General features: G+C 46.2%; 1 long non-coding RNA gene across 2 annotated transcripts in view; it reads left to right on the plus strand.

The window, feature by feature from the left end:
- Positions 1-16,983, plus strand: part of LOC129523989 (uncharacterized) — a 54,253-nt gene that overhangs the window by 23,213 nt on the left and 14,057 nt on the right. The window lies entirely within an intron of this gene.

Consider the following 16,983-nt stretch of genomic DNA (forward strand, 5'->3'; position numbering starts at 1 on the left):
CATTCAAGAGCTGCACTGTATTTCCAAGTTCTTGTTGAAGGCCTGCCTGTCTGTAACAGCCAAATAGAAACTAGAGGCGGGGAGTGGTGGCTCATGCCTGAAATCCCAGCATTTTGGGACGCCGAGGCAGGCGGATCTCCTGAGGTCAGAACTTCGAGATCAGCCTGACCAACATGGAGAAACCCTGTCTCTACTAAAAATACAAAATTAGCTGGGCATGGTGGGACATGCTTATAATCCCAGCTAGTTGGGAGGCTGAGGCAGGAGAATCGCTTGAACCTGGGAGGTGGAGGTTGTGATGTGCTGAGATCGTGCCATTGCACTCCAGCCTGAGCAACAGGAGCGAAACTCTGTCTCAAAAAAAAAAAAAAAGAGAAAGAAAGAAACTAGAAACTTTCACATGTATCTGTTATTATCAGAAGCATGGGGTGAGAGCTGTGCAGGGAAAGTGGGGTGAGGAGTGGAGAGATTGGGGAAAACTTTATTTCCTGAGAAATACCTCCCAGGCTAATGGGATCCTCCTACCTCAGCCTCCTGAGTAGCTGGGACTACAGGCACGCATCACCATGCCTGGCTAATTTGTTCTTAAAATGCTGATGAAATCAGATTTCTGAGTCAGCTAGGAAATGTCTCAACAGACAGGCTGCCAGTCTTCTTGGAACACATTATCACAGGGTAAGATGACAGGTAGCCAAAATCCTGCCTGAGGGTTCAGGGGAGGATTCCTGGAGTTGATAACATCTGAATTTTATCTTAAAAGGTGATAAGGTTTTCAGGTAAAGAGAGGTAGGCAGGGCATTCCCAGCGAAATCCAGGGCACAGAGAAGAGAATTAGGACAGCAAAGTGGGAGGACAAGTAGTGAAAGTTGGGGTGTGGCTGAGAGATAGAGAGGGGTCAAATCAAGGAGATCCACAAGTCTCGAGGGGAAGAAAGAGTCATTCAAGTTTGTGTTTGTTTGAGACAGAGTCTTGCTCTGTCATCCATGCTGGAATGCAATGGCATGATCTCGGCTCACTGCAACCTCTGCAGCATCCGAGGTTCAAACGATTCCCCTGGCTTGGCCTCCCGAGTAGCTGGGATTACAGGTGCACGCCACCATGCCCGGCTAATTTTTTGTATTTTTAGTAGAGGTGGGGTTTTGCCATGTTGGCCAGGCTGCTCTCAGACTTATGGTCTCAAGTGATCCTCCCATCTCAGCCTCCCAAAGTGCTGGGATTACAGGTGTGAGCCACCGCCCCAGCATTCCCCAGGCTCTTAAAAGCAGAGAAGAGTTGTGGAAGAATTGGGCTCCTTCACTTTGTCACTGTTCAGTCCTTCCCACTCTGCTCCAGACCTCAGCCAGGATCCATTTATCACCAATATGTAAGCCAGCTCTTCCGTGAGAAGGGAGGTATACTTAGCCTTCAGGCTTGAGCTGATCTTGGAAGTCCTGTCCCAGCCTGAGGGGTCTGACCAGTCACTCAGGCTCTTTTTAAGTTTAGTGATTAAAACTTTTCATACTTAAAAAAAAAAAAATCTTGTTAGGAGAGAAGACAAGAGTGGGAAGTAATGGAGAACACACAAGATTTACTGATGGGCTTTTTGTTTCAAGTATGAAAGATGTGGCTGGGCACGGCGACTCATGCCTGTTATCCCAGCACTCTGGCAGGCCAAGGTGGGCAGATCGCTTGAGCCCAGGAGTTCAAGACCAGCCTGGGCAATATAGCAAGACCCCATCTCTACAGAAAATAAAAAATTAGGTGTGCTGGTGCATGTCTTTGGTCCCAGCTACTCAGGAGGCTGAGGTGGGAGGATGGCTGGAGCCTGGGAGTTTGAGGTTGCAGTGAGCCATGACGGCACCACTGCATTCCATTCCAGGTGGCCGAGTGAGTCTGTCAAAAAAACAAACAAAAAAAAACAACAACAAAAAAAAACAAAAACGACTTGAGCAAGCCTGAAAGAGAAGAGAGAGCCAATGGACAAAGAGAGATTCAAGATAGAAGACAGAAGAAACTAACAATGAAAGCAGATCCTGGAGGAGCAGGAGGAGGGTTGCAGTGGAGATCAACCCTAGACGGGCTGACTCCAGACAGGAGGAGAGAGACTCGTTGGGGACCTGCAGATGCTGATGCCACAAAGTCGGGTGGGGTCAGTCATGGAAGACACCCCCGGGGAGGTCATCTGAATTTTACATAAATCCAAAGTCATTTAACAAACCATGAGATGACTACTTGGTGAGAGCCGTTCACGTATATCATTACATTTAATCTTCACAACAACACTATGAGGTAGATATTCTTTGATTTTATACTAGAGGAAAGAGCTCAGAGAAGTTAAACAACATGTCCTAGGTCACACAGTTTTCAAGAGGTAAACCTGGGGTTTGAATCCAGCCCATGTTCTTTGAATGACCCGTATGACACCACGCTGCGTTACAGCAAAGGAGATGGAGTTGTGCCTGTCACAGGAAGCCCATGTGGGTGATATCAGAGGACAGTGCATCTCTTAATCTCTGAAACCACCGCCAGGGTGTTGTCTGTCTAGACGTTGAGCTTCTCCTGAAATCCAGATTTTCTAGTTTGTCTAGAAAGCTGTCCAACTGCAGCAAATGGCATAGGCCTTTCTAGGGCCTGAAAGTGTTCGGGAATAGCCTGGTAAGAATTTGAATTAAAACTGCTAAACAATCTTCTGATTTTGTATCTTGTATTCATTACACAAGTCTTTGTGATAGTTGAACACGTGGGAAGGGCTGGAGAAAATATTTGCAACCTGAAGATTCTGATCCGGTAAGCATGAGTAAATCCCATGAATGATGTGATCATTTATCAGGTTGGTAGTAGTAGTTATCTCTAGGAAAAGGAACCTAGGGGATCATCCAGGGAATATTGACCTATGTATATATGTTATTGAATCAAATATATTTAAAATCATATCTCTACATGATGGCATAAACTTACTTGTTAAATGCAAAGTCCAGGTCGAGCACGGTGGCTCAAGCCTGTAATCCCAGTGCTTTGGGAGGCTGAGGTGGGAAAATCATTTGAGGCCAGGAGTTCAAGACCAGCCTGGGCAGTATAGTGAGACCCTGTCTCTCTAAAAAATAGAAACAATTAGCTGGACGTGGTGGCATGCACCTGTAGTCCCAGCTACTTGGGAGGCGGAGATGGGAGGATCACTTGAGCTCAGGAAGTCAAGGCTGCAGTGAGCTGTGATCTTACCACTGCACTCCAGCCTGGGTGACAGAGTGAGACCCTGTCTCAAAAAAAAAAAAAAAATTTTGTCAGAGGAAAGGATTTTGCTTTCCTTTCTCTTGATGAGTGTAGACTTGTAATTCGAATCAGCCACCTTTCCCTGATCTTAAGTTTATTTAAAAATAGTTGGTGCTTTCTTTGTGCTGGGCTCTGTTCTAAGTTCTAGGAAAATGGGTGAATAAGAAGGATAAAGTAGCTTCTCTTTACTTTGGCGATGCAAGCAGTTAGAAAATAGAAAGTATTGGGAGTTATAATGAGAGTGACCAGCTGGAGAGGACTGCTGGGCCCCTTCACATGCTCAGCAAAGGCCCCTCTGCTGAGAGGAGGTTCAAGCTGAGACCTGAATGAGAAGGAACAGGCAGCTAAAGATCTGGGGGATGAAGGCTCGAAGGCTGAGGGAACAGCAAATGCAAGCTCTCCCTAAAGTGTGAAAGGACCTGGCATGTTTGAGAAACAAAAAGAAGGAGCGAGTGGGAGAGGTGTCGAGGGGGAGAGGTGTCGACGGGGAGAGGTGTTGGGAGAGGAGGTTGAAGCATGAGTTCCAGCTGGGGTGAGGAGTGTGGGTTTTATTGTAAGGGTAATTGGGAGCCATTGGAGATTCTAAGGCAAGGGACCAACGTGATCCTCTTTATGTGTCAGAAGCTCTCTTTGGCCATGACGTGGAGAAGCGATTGTATAGGGCAGAGAATGGAATCAGAGAGATCAGTTAGAAGGTTATTGTCTTATAATCCAGGTGATAGGCTTGAACCAGGGTGGCAATGGAGGAAGAGGAGGAGAACGGGTGAGATCCTGGATACATTTCAGAGGTAAGGTTAACAGAGCTTGCTGATAAGTTGGGTGTAGGAAGTAAAAGAGAAAGGATTGTTTCTAGATTTAGAACTGGGCAACTGTGTGGCCAGGTGCGGTGGCCAGGATGTCTAGATCTCCTGACCTCATGATCTGCCTGCCGTGGCCTCCCAAATTTACAGGGATGAGCCACCACACCTGGCCTTTTTTTTTTTTTTTTTTTTTTTTTTAAGAGATGGAGTCTTGCTTTGTTGCCCAGGCTGGAGTGCAGTGGTGCGATCTCGGCTCACTGCAACCTCCACCTCCCGGGTTCAAGCAATTCTCCTGCCTCAGTCTCCTGAGTAGCTGGGACTATAGGCGGCCGCCACCACACCCAGCTAATTTTTGTACTTTTAGTAGAGACAGGGTTTCACCGTCTTGGCCAGGCTGTTCTGGAACTCCTGACCTCATGATCCACCCGCCTCGGCCTCCCAAAGTGCTGGGATTACAGACATGAACCACCATGCCCGGCGAATCTCCCCACTTTCATCTTGGCCTTGCCTTTTGGATTTGACTCTGAAGCAGCAATTCTGGCTTCCCAAAACCTGGCCACCTCTCTGGACTAGACTTGGCCTTGGAAACTTTTGAATCCAGAACTGGCGCTGGGGTGGGGCTTTGGACCATGTAAAACCACAGTGAGAACAGACCGAACCTATAAACTATACACCAAATGGAATGATCCCTAGTGGAGTCTAAAAGTCCTTCTTCTTGTTTTTTGTTTGTGCATGTGTGTGTGCGTGTGTGCGTGTGTGTGTGTGTCTTGGCACAGAACTCACCACTTTAGGAAGAGGAGGGAAGAGGGAGAAGAAAGGAATAGGCTGGGGATGGGTGGTGCTGGCAATTCTGGTGGAGCTGGAATCAAGGGGCCTCCCCTGAAGTCTTCCTTTCCTAGTGAGGACTTCCATCAATAATCCTTTTATAATCTCAGTTCAGTAGCCTGAGCATTCTCTCCACGGCCAGCCTTTCCCACTTCCCATTCTGCCCTCCTTCCTCTCAGCACTGCAGGATGTACAAGTCACATGGCTGGTTTATCAGAAAAGAGGATAACTTCTGGCCTTAGTACCGTCTGAAAAATTCTAAGGGCCCTAAAGTCAGAAGTCAAGCAGCAGTGTATTCGCTCAGAAGAGGGACAGAGAACAAGAGAAGGCTTGTAGCCTGGAGCCAAGGAGGGCAAGGGCGGGAGTTCAGCACACACATGCTGAGCACCCCTGGGCATTCTTTTTTTTTTTTTTTTCTGTAGAGATGGGATCTGTTATGTTGACCAGGCTGGTCTGGAACTCCTGGCCTCAAGGGATCCTCCTGTCATGGCCACCGTGTTGCTTGGCACCCCCAGGTATTCTTTTTGTTGTAAGGGTTCAGAACAGACTCTTACAGGGGCCTTTTTTATGTTAGTGAAAACTTTTTGCATGCCCATTTTTATAGTTTATTATTATTATTTATTAATAATTATTGCCAATTTTGAGGACTTTTAGTTCCCTTATATATATTTCCTTGAATCCTTAGAATAGCTGTTCTCCCTTTTTATTTTTATTTATTTATTTATTTTTGAGACAAAGTATCCCTCTGTCACCCAGGCTGGGGTGCAGTGGCGCATCTCAGCTTACTGCAACCTTCACCTCCTGGGTTCAAGCGATTCTCCTGCCTTGGCCTCCTGAGTAGCTGGGATTACAGGTGCCTACCACCATGCCTGACTAATTTTTTTTGTACTTTTAGTAGAGATGGGGTTTCACCATGTTGGCCAGGCTGGTTTCAAACTCCTAACCTCAAGTGATCCCACCCGCCTTGGCCTCCCAAAGTGCTAGGATTACAGGCATGAGCCACCGCGCCTGGCCTGTCTCCATTTTTATAAATAAGGAAACTGAGGCCGAGAGGGTCAAGGAGTTTTTACAAGATCAAACAACTAGTGTGGTGGAGGTTGGATTTGCAGGTGGGTCTGTCAGACACCACACATACTGGCTGTACAGAAACAAGTATCCGAGGCTGGATGCCGTGGCTCATACCTGTAATCCCAGCACTTTGGGAGGCCAAGGCGGGCAGATCACTTGAGGTCAGGAGTTGGAGACCAGCCTGGCCAACATAGTGAAACCCAGGAGGGTTTCAACATGGTGAACCCAGGAGGCGGAGGTTGCAGTGAGCGGAGATCACACCACTGCACTCCAGCCTGGGTGACAAAGCGGGACACCATCTCGAAAAAAAAAAAAAGAGAGAGAGAAGCCAGTTGTTAGGTATACATGGCTCTACCAGCCATTCACTATGTGAATGTGAGTTTAAAACTTCATGTTCATCTTTTATAGAAAAGGTATAATAATAATACTTACCCTATAGGACTATTGTATGTGCATTCTGTTAACTCTTGCTATTATCCCTTTTGTGTTTGGCTGTGAATTCTTTTCTTTCTTTCTTTTTTTTGCTGGTTCACCATAACACATCTTCAATCTGTCCACACCTATTTGCACTAGTACATCTTGCTTATAAACGACAGAGGGCAGGTCCAGGATTATATCATTCTTTTGTGTGGCTTTTTTTAATAGTCACTTTGATGAAGACAACGATGAACATGTTGCTAAAAAAGAAAACTTTCATCCTGGCATTTGGCCAGTTCCTTTTTCAGTCCAAACAGCAGACTGCTGGACTGCTGACTGTGCAGAGGTCCCTTTTTGGAGAGGAGAGGCTCTCTTCCAGTTAGGGTGAACTCCTGGCCTCTCTGGATTTATGCACATCCAATATGAATTTATAAGCACGGAGGAACTGTTTGCAAAACATCCTGCTCCCACTTGGATGCTACTTTTATTTTTGTGTGGTTTACATATACTTTTGCACAATTAATTGAAAAGTAATCTTTGGTTAAGTAAATTTGTTTCTTAGCCCTGAGCTACTAGACATTACAGTTTGGTGGACTACAAAGATTTTTATCTCTAGTGATTGATGCAGAATTGATGGTTGTTTCTTAGTCTCTCAGGTTCTAATTGGAACTGGGTGGTCTTGAATTATACTGGTTTACATTACATAACTAGAGGATTTGCTCCAGTTATGAGCAGTTTTGTGAAGACTGGAAGAGTCAGAAAGACCAGGCACCTAGAAAATGTGGGGAAAAGGATAGTCAGGGACTAATGTCACCAGGATTAGGGCAATTGAGGGAAGAGCTCAAGGTTGTCTGTGAACTGACTGAGTGCCCAACTCTATCCCAACTCCCAACTGATCCTTTCTTTCCTTCCTTCTTTTCCTCCCTCCCTCCTTCCCTCCCTCACATCTTTCTTTCCTTTCTTTCTTTCTTTCTCTTTCTTTCTTTCTTTCTTTCTTTCTTTCTTTTTCTTCCTTCCTTCCTTCCTTCCTTCCTTCCTTCATTCCTTCCTTTCTCTCTTTCTCTCTCTTTCTTTCTCTCTTTCTTTCTCAGTCTCACTCTGTTGCCCAGGCTGGAGTGCAATGGCATAATATCAGCTCACTGCAACAACTGCTTCCAGGGTTCAAACGATTCTCCTGCCTCAGCCTCCCGAATAGCTGGGATTATAGGCACATGCCAGGATGCCTGGCTAATTTTTGTATTTTTAGTAGAGATGGGGTTTCCCCATGTTGGCCAGGCTGGTTTCGAACTCCTGACCTCAGATGATCTACCTGCCTCAGCTTCCCAAAGTGCTGGGATTACAGGTGTGAGCCACCGTACTGGCCTTCTTTTTTTTTTAAGAGACAGACAGGGTCTCACTTTGTCACTCCAGTGGCACTGGAGTACAGTGGTGCAATCATAGCTCACTGAAACCTGAATTCTGGACTCAAGTGATCCCCCCACCTCAGCCTCCAGAGTAGCTGGAAGTACTACAGTTGTCAGTTGTGCACCACCACCACACCCACTAATTTCTTTTTTTTTTTTTTTTGAGACAGAGTTTCGCTCTTGTTGCCCAGGCTGGAGTACAATGGCGCAATCTCGGCTCACTGCAACCACCTCCTCCCGGGTTCAAGCAATTCTCTTGCCTCAGCCTCCCGAATAGCTGAGATTACAGGCAGGCTCCACCACGCCCGGCTAATTTTTTTTATTTTTAGTAGAGACAGGGTTTCACCATGTTGGTCAGGCTAGTCTTGAACTCCTGACTTCAGGTAATCCACCCGCCTCGGCCTCCCAAAGTGCTAGGATTACAGGCATGAGCCACCGTGCCCAGCTTTTTTTTTTTTTTTTTTTTTTCATAGAGACGTGGTCTCACTATGTTACCCAGGCTGGCCTTGAACTCCTGGCCTCAAGCGATCCACCTCAGCCTCTCTAATTACCGAATTACAGGTGGGAGCCACAGTGCCCAGCCCACTAACTGATTCATTTTCTGCCCTTCTCTGCCTCGTTTTGTGCCTGGAAGGCTGATGTCTATGTGGTGCACCACCCAGGCTCCCTTGCTGGAAGGCTTGGGTTAAGTCAATGGGAGGCACCAGTGGGTGATAAGAGGCTGGAAACAGACAAATGTCAGAATACGTATTACTTCCACTCTCTCCCTATGGTTCTCCATTATGAATCATAGTGACTGTGTCCCTTTGTGGTCACAGCTTCCATGGGACAGACACTTTTCCAGGGCTCCAGTTTTTTACTTTTTAAATTATTATTTATTTATTTATTTATTTTGAGACAGCATCTTGCTCTGTCGCCCAGGCTGGAGTGCAGTGGCATGATCTTGGTTCACTGCAGCCTCCGCCTCCTGGGTTCAAGCAATTCTCTGCCTCAGACTCCCCAGTAGCTGGGATCACAGGTGTGTGCCATGACGCCCAGCTAATTTTTGTATTTTTAGTAGAGATGGGGTTTCATCATCTTGGCCAAGCTGGTCTTGAACTCCTGACCCCGTGATCCGCTCGCCTCAGCCTCCCAAAGTGCTGGGATTACATGCATGAGCTACCGCGCCTGGCCTATTTATTTATTTTGAGATGGAGTCTTGCACTGTTGCCTGGGCAAGAATGCAATGGTGCAATCTCAGCTCACTGCAACCTCCCCCTCCTGGGTTCAAGTGATTCTCCTGCCTCAGCCTCCCGAGTAGCTGGGATTACAGGCACCTGCCACAACACCCAGCTAATTTTTTGTATTTTTAGTAGAGACGGGGTTTCACTATGTTGGCCAGGCTAGTCTCGAACTCCTGACTTCGTGATCTACCCACCTCAGCCTCCCAAAGTGCTGGGATTACAGGCTTGAGCCACTGCACCCAGCCTATTTTTTTTTTTTTTTTTTAAGGCTAGTCAAGCAAAGCAGTGGGAGTGGAGAAGGAACAAAGGAATCAGTAGCTGGTTGTGATAAATTAGTTGTAAACACCACTGCAGTTGGTGTTTACACCAGGGCTCCAGTTTTATAAGCTCTGGTAATAGCAATTTTTGCCCCTGACTCTTGGTATTGGTGGTGATGTCTTCCACTGTTCTTGGTCCCTAGGTGCCTCGCTTGGTTGTCTTGACTCTGCCCTCACTCAGTGAGTCATCTTTTCATTAAAAATTTCTTTTTCTTTTTTTTTTTGGCCAGGCACAGTGGCACATGCCTGTAATCCCAGCACTTTGGGAGGCCAAGGCAAGTGGATCACTTGAGGTCAGGAGTTTGAGACTAGCTTGGCCAACATGGTGAAACCCTGTCTCCACTAAAAATACAAAAATTAGCCAAGCGTGGTAGCACCTATGGTCCCAGCTATTTGGAAGTCTGAGGCAGAAGAATCACTGGAACCCAGGAGGCAGAGACTGCTGTGAGCTGAGATCACACCACTGCACCCCAGTCTGGGTGACAGAGTGAGACTCCATCTCAAAAAAAAAAAAAAAAAAAAAAAGGAAAGAAAGAAAAAAAAAATCACTTTTTTTTTTTTTTTTTGCAAGTTTTGTTTTTTAAGAGATAGAGTCTCATTATGTTGCTCAGGCTAGACTCTAACTCCTAGGCTCAGGGGATCCTCCTGCCTCAGCCTCCTGAGTAGCTGGGACTACAGGCACACACCACCACATGCGGCTCAAAATTATTTTTCTATTGTAGCTGTGTGGACCATCTGCCTCCCCCCATGTCTGAGACTTACAGTACCCACATAAATCCAGAAAGCATACCTGGTATCAAGCTGCGTGAGAGGAATACTCATTGACTTGTTATAGTCTACATTTTGTGATATTTCTCTCTCTTTCGCCTCATCTGGATGTCTCTTTGAATGTTACACCCTTCAAACAGGCATGAGATGACAAGGCTGATATCTGCTGCTCATTTGGGGGAGGTTGATAAGCAAATGTCTTTTGTAAGCCCGGTGCCTCCTGGAGAGAGGTACTCTGTGCCTGCTTCATGATTGATTGATTGTTTGCCTATTGATTGAAAGACACATCCTTTTCATTGAAATCATTATAATTACTTTCTTATAATTGGCAAAGAGTGCCACAGTTGTTATCCTAAAGAGGATATGGTTTATTTTTAAACTATAGATGAATCTGAATTTTTAAAATCGCTAGCGTCTGAGCAAATGCCATGAGTAAACACACTTCAGCTGCATCCGTCTGAACTGCTGCTGGGTGGAAGGCTGACGGGTAAAAATACTTTATATTTGTACCACTCGATACGTGTTTCTACGCTCTCTCTCCCAAATTATCGCATTTGCTCATTACAACAACTTGTCAAGACAAGCAGAGTTGAAATTTTTATTTCCATTTTAAAGGCTTCATTCATCACACATTTATTGATCCTCTTTTATATACCTGTCCCTCTGCTGGGCACTGGTGATACCGAGAAGATGATAACATAATTTCTGTCCTCAATGCAGTGCAGTGGAAGATGCAAACATAGTAACCAACTAAAGTATGGTGTGGTGAGCAGTGTGCAACTGGTAAGAGTGAAATGCTATGGGTGCCAGGAGGAGGGAGTAATGAAAGGGGTGGGGAGATTACATGTCATTGAGTGCTTGCCAAGTGCCAGGTATTGGGCTAGGGCCCTGCCCTGCTACTCCAAGTGTGGTCCACGGACCCCCAGCAGCTGCATCACCTGGGAGCTTGTTAGAAATGCAGAATCTGAGGCCGCACCCCAGACCCCACTGATTTGAGAATCTGCATCTGACTGGGCGCGGTGGCTCATGCCTGTAATCCCAGGACTTGGGAGGTAGAGGTGGGTGGATCACCTGAGGTCAGGAGTTTGAGACCAGCCTGGCCAACATAGTGAAACTCTGTCTCTACTAAAAATACAAAAAATTAGCTGGGCGTGGTGGCAGGCACCTGCAATCTCAGCTACTTGGGAGGCTGAGGCAGAATTGCTTGAACCCGGGAGATGGAGGTTGCAGTGAGCCAAGATTGCACCACTGTCACTCAGCCCAGGTGACAGTGCGAGACTGTCTCAAAAAAAAAAAAAAAAAAGAAGAAAGAAAGAAAGAAAAGAAAGAAAAAAAAGAGAGAAGCTGCATCTGAGCAAAATGTTCAGGACGTATCTATGCACATTAAAGTTTGAGAAGCACTGGGCTAGGTGGTGGACAGATTTATTTTATTATTGTTATTATTTTTAGAGATAGAGTCTTGCTGTCATCCATGCTGGAGTGCAGTGGTGCCATCATAGCTCACTGTAGCCTCCAACTCTGGGGCTCAAGCAATTCTCCTGCCTCAGCCTCCTGAATAGTTGGGACCACAGGCACGTGCCACCATGCCCAACTAATTTTTAAAAGGAAAGTTTTTGTAGAGACAGAGTCTCTCTATGTTGCCCAGGCTGGTCTCAAACTTCTGGCCTCGAGTGATCCTCCTGCCTTGGCCTCCCAAAGTGCTGAGATTATAGATCTGAGTCATGGTGCCCAGCCGATGTATAGATTTCGTTTAATTCAAAACCTGGTGAGGGAGTTGCTATTATCGTTGTGTAGGACAGGAGATGGAGTTAGGGACTTCTCTCCATGTCACATACCTATGTCATGAAGCTGGAATTTGAACTCAGGCCTGACAGACTCCTAGGCTCCAATCACTACCCCAGGCAACTCCTTCCTCTCTGGGGATCGCAGGGAAGCTTCACAGAGGAGAAGGTGTCTGAGCTAGGCTTGGAAGGACCTTGTCTGGAGGAAGGAGGGCGTTCCTGTCAATATACCAGTTGAGCAAATGGTTGGAATGGGAATGGAGTAGGGCCTGTCTTGGGGAGTGGTGGGAAATAAGGTGAGTGAAGAATATTGCAATCACATTATAAAGGGCCTGGAATGCCATGCTAAGGAAGGTGAATTTCTCCTGTGAGTGGATTTCGCAACGTGCTGTGGAATTGTGATCGTGGGCAGATTGTTTGTGTTTGAAGCCCAGCTTCCCCTACTCATGGGCTGTGCTGCAGGTTGGGTTCTTTGCAGGCAGACACTGAAACGGATTTGGAGTGTAAGATGTTTATTAGGAATTAACAGCTGTGAGAGGAAGAAGGAAGAAGCAGGGTTGGGCAGACGAAATCAAACAGCAGGCCCAACAAAGTCTTGGCCAACCTGATGGGAAATTCTGGAACGAGTACGGCCTGCCAGGGTTGACCTGTATCAGGCTGAAATGTCCAGGCCTTTATAACCCTACCTTGCTCCATCACCAGACACAGACTGCCCCAGGTGGGGCCAGGCCTCAGGCGATGTCTGCAGCAGTGGAGACCCTGCAGGAGGAAGCTGTCTGCTCACTGCACTCCCCATAGCTGGGTGGAGTGCATGGGGGCTCTGAGCAGTGCATCTTGGTATCTACCACAGACGGTCTACTTACTTCTGCGTCTCTGTCTCTTCAGTGGCAAAATGGAAATATTAGTAGTAGATCCCTCGCAGGGCAATTGGAGGATTATATGACTGGTATCTAACCCAAAGGATACCAGGTATTATTATTCTCTGCCCTGATGAAGAAGTCACTATATACTTTCTACTTTGAGAGCACTTGGATTTTGAAAATCCCTCAGCGTGGCCCAAGGAATAGAAGAGGGTCATGCCCGTCCCTCCCACCCCAGCTGGCTGCCTGGGATTCCTTCCCTTCCTCACAATGCTTCAGGTTAATGTTTGTCAGGATATATTGGTTGTGTCAAGCTGTGCTGGACAATAGGAAAGATTTGAAGAATTTAATGAAGGAGAATGACATGTCAGATCAGTGGCTTAAAAGATAGCATAAGCTGGCCTGGGCATGGTGGCATGCACCTGTAGTCCCAGCTAATCAGGAGGCTGAGGCAGGAGGATGGCTTGAGCCCAGGAGTTCAAGGCTATAGCTATGATTACACCTGTGAATACCCACTGCACTTGAGCCTGGGCAACATAGCAAGACCCCATCTCAAAACAAAACAAAAAGATAGTGTAAGTTGAATCATGAAGGATGATCTGAGGGGTGTATTATTTGGGTATAGGCTAAACTTTTATAACATTGAGACTCAAAATAAGGCCCAAACAAGAGTTTCATGTTACAGTGTAAAAGTGAGTGGTCAAGAGCCACAGAACGGATACTGCTCTGTGAGGCCACTCGGGCCCAGGTTTCTTTTACCTTGTTACTTTGCTATCTCTTAAGAGAGTGGTTCTCAAAATGCAGCTGCTGGGGCAGCAGCATCAGTATCATCTGGGAACTTATCAGTAATGAAAAATTTCAGGCCTCACCCAAGCCCTAGAAAATCAGAAACTCCAGGGGTGGGGCCCAGCAATCTATATTTTTTTCCCTGGGTGTTGCCATGGCAATGGTAAACTGACATGAGCAATCTGTATTTCAACAATCCCTCCAGTTGATTTTATTTATTTATTTATTTATTTATTTTTTGAGACAGAGTCTCGCTCTGTCACCCATGCTGGAGTACGGTGGTGCAATCTCAGCTCACTGCAACCTCCACCTCCTGGGTTCAAGCGATTCTCCTGACTTAGCCTCCCGAGTAGCTGGGACTACAGGTATGTGCCATCAAGCCCGGATAATTTTTTGTATTTTTAGTAGAGACGGGGTTTCACCATGTTGGCCAAGGTGGTCTCAAACTCCTGACCTCAGGTGATCACGCCTCGGCCTCCCAAAGTGCTGGGATTTCATGCGTGAGCCACGGCGCCCATCCGCCTCCAGGTGATTTTGATGCACACTCAAGTTTGAGAAACACTAACCTAGGATTTTGTCCTCATCTATCATGTTAGAACTATGGGAGCAGCCTGTAGAGAGGCAGAAAGAAAGGAAGAAGAGAAAGGAAGAAGGAAACCATTTCCTTTTTCCAGAAAGTACCTGGAAGTTGAGTGTATCACTTCTGCTCACATCCTTCTGGTTAGAATTTAGTTACGTGTCCGTGTGGTCTTGTGGCTTAACTAGCTGTAAGGAACCTTAGGAAATCTTATCATCTCTAGCTGGGAAGCCTTGTATACAGCTAAAACTGGGCTTCTGTACTAAAAGAAAAATCAAAGGAATGTATACTGGCAGAAAATTAACAGCCTCTGCCACCATTGTAATAGAATAAGACAGACAAACAGTGAAGGACAGAACTAAAGCAGCAGGTGTGTTTCGGAGAGGAAGGGATGTACTTCAGAAATCAATTCTGTTCTGATGACTGCTTTGATCTTGTGGTGAGGGAGAAGGAGAAGTGGACAACTCCTAGGTTTCTAGACAATTGGATGGTGATGGTGTTAACTGTGGTAGAGAGTCTATATTTTTATTTTATTTGTTTATTTATTTATGATAAGGTCTTGCTCTGTCGCCCAAGCTGGTGTGCAGTCGTGTGATCATAGCTCACTGTAGTTTTGAACTCCTGGGTTCAAGCGATCTTCCCACCTCACCCTCCCGAGTAGCTGGGACTATAGGCGTGTGCCATCACACCTGGCTAGTTTTTATTTTTTATTTTTAGTAGAGATGAAGTCGCTATGTTGCCCAGGCTGGTCTCAAGTTCCTGGCCTCAAATGATCCTTTTGCCTTGGGGACCCAAAGTGCTGGGATTACAGGTGTGAGCCATCACACCTGGCCTGTGGTAGAGATTCTAGAGGAAGAGAGAAGAATATGAGCTTAGTACTAGACTTAATAAATCTGAGTTGATTGCAGAATATCCAGGTAGGGCCAGGCGTGGTAGCTCACACCTGTAATCTCAGTGCTTTGGGAGGCCGAGGCAGGAGGATCACCTGAGGTCAGGAGTTTGAGACCAGCCTGGCCCAGCCTGGCCAACATGGTGAAACCCCGTCTCTACTAAAAGTACCAAAAAAAAAAAAAAAAAAAAAATAGCCAGGCATGATGGTGTGTGCCTGTAATCCCAGCTACTCAGGAGGCTGAGGCAAGAGAATTGCTTGAACACGGGAGGCGGAGGTTGCAGTGAGCCGAGATCTCGCCCACTGCACTCCAGCCTGGGCAACTGAGCAGGACTCCATCTCAAACAAAACAAAACAAAGCAAAACAAAACAAAAAAACCCCAGAATATCCAGGTAGAAATGTCCAACCCTGTGGGTAGTTGCAATACCTGTCCAAGGACCCTGAAAATGGTTGAAGTTGGAGACAGAGATTTAGGAAACGCCATGGTAGTCAGAGCTTGGATATGAACAGGATTGCCCAGAGTATTAGATGGGAAGAGGGAGTACTGCCACATAAGAGGTGAGCACTGGAAGAGAAACGAATGAAGAAGATGAGAACGAGGGGTCAGAGTAGTTGGGAGAGTCAGAGAACACAGGGTGAAAGAAGTCAATGGAAGAGGCAAGGCACTTAAGGCCGGGGGAGGGTACAAGTGTCAGATGCTGCAGAGATGACACATAGGACAAGCACTCAGGAAGGTCTTTGGCAACAAATGAGAAAAACTGAGACCCAGACAGCTTAAGGAATATGCCTAAGGTTCCACAGCTAGTAGGTGGCAAAGCCAGGACTAGCCCTGTCTTCTGGCTTTAGTCTTCTCTTCCCATGAGAAGCTGCCAAGGAGCCCCTGGTTGCTCTTCTGATACCTCTGTGCCTATGCAGGAGCCCTTAGCACTGTCTCCCACACCAGGCTGGGATAGAACTGCTTCCTGGTTAGTGTCTGTCTGTTTGTAGGACTTGTTTCTAAAATTATCAGGGATCTGTCTTCCTCCTATTTGCTTGAGCAGACCCACCCTGAGTCTAATTGACACACCAGGTGGGTTTATGGGCTTCTCCTTCCTCCCAAGCATCCCACAGCCGCATTGCCTATTGTCTTTGTGGCAAGTCTTGCCCGGCAGCCTAGCTTCAGAGCAATGTAAGTGGTTGCTGTTATACCCTTCTGCCCACCATGTGCTGGAAAGAGGAGCATCATGACTAAAAGGCATGACTCATGTTCTAATCCATGGCACTACTGATCCTACTTTTCTGCATTTTAAAGTACAAACAGCTGGATATTGCTGAAGATGGCTCAGGGGGTCAAGGACAAATTTCACAAATGTGACCTCATTCTCCAGGCTGCCTGTTTATCCTGGAGGTTGATCTTGGACTTGGGACCATTTAAGGTTGCCTATCTTCAAAGTGCTCAGCTTGGCTTTTTAATTCTATACTCCTAAATCTTTGACAGCTGTGCATCAACAAGCTTTCAAGGTAACTGAAGCCTATGGCAGCTTTCTGCCCTCTGTTACTGGTGAATGTTTTTGCCTGTTGGAAGGACGTTGCAGCTACAGGCAGACTCCCACCATCCACCAACGGCCTTATTGTCAATCCATAGTCGTGTGCTGACTGCAAAGTGGCCTGAGTTTTTTGCATATCTTGTGAGATCACTATGGGAACGCAGTCATTAGAATACAGCAGTTCCTGTCTTGAGGACTTTTGATAGTTTTATTTCTTACAGTTTCATTTCCTATTGATACAAAAGAGACTCTTGGTAACCAAAAATAAATGTAACCAGAAATGTCGGATTCTTTGTTTCATATATGAACATGATTTTGTAATGTAAATTGAATAAGCCCAGATCTATTATGCAACTATATACTCTCGTAACAAGTGAGTCACAGAAGCCTCCGTCAACACTGACATGTTGATGACCTTAAGAAGTTAGTGATTACCTATGATGTACAACAAACAAGGCTGGTAGCTGCCAGCAGAAACTAGGCATAACTACTT

This window comes from Gorilla gorilla, chromosome 7, assembly GCF_029281585.2.
Source record: "Gorilla gorilla gorilla isolate KB3781 chromosome 7, NHGRI_mGorGor1-v2.1_pri, whole genome shotgun sequence".
NCBI lineage: Eukaryota > Metazoa > Chordata > Mammalia > Primates > Hominidae > Gorilla > Gorilla gorilla.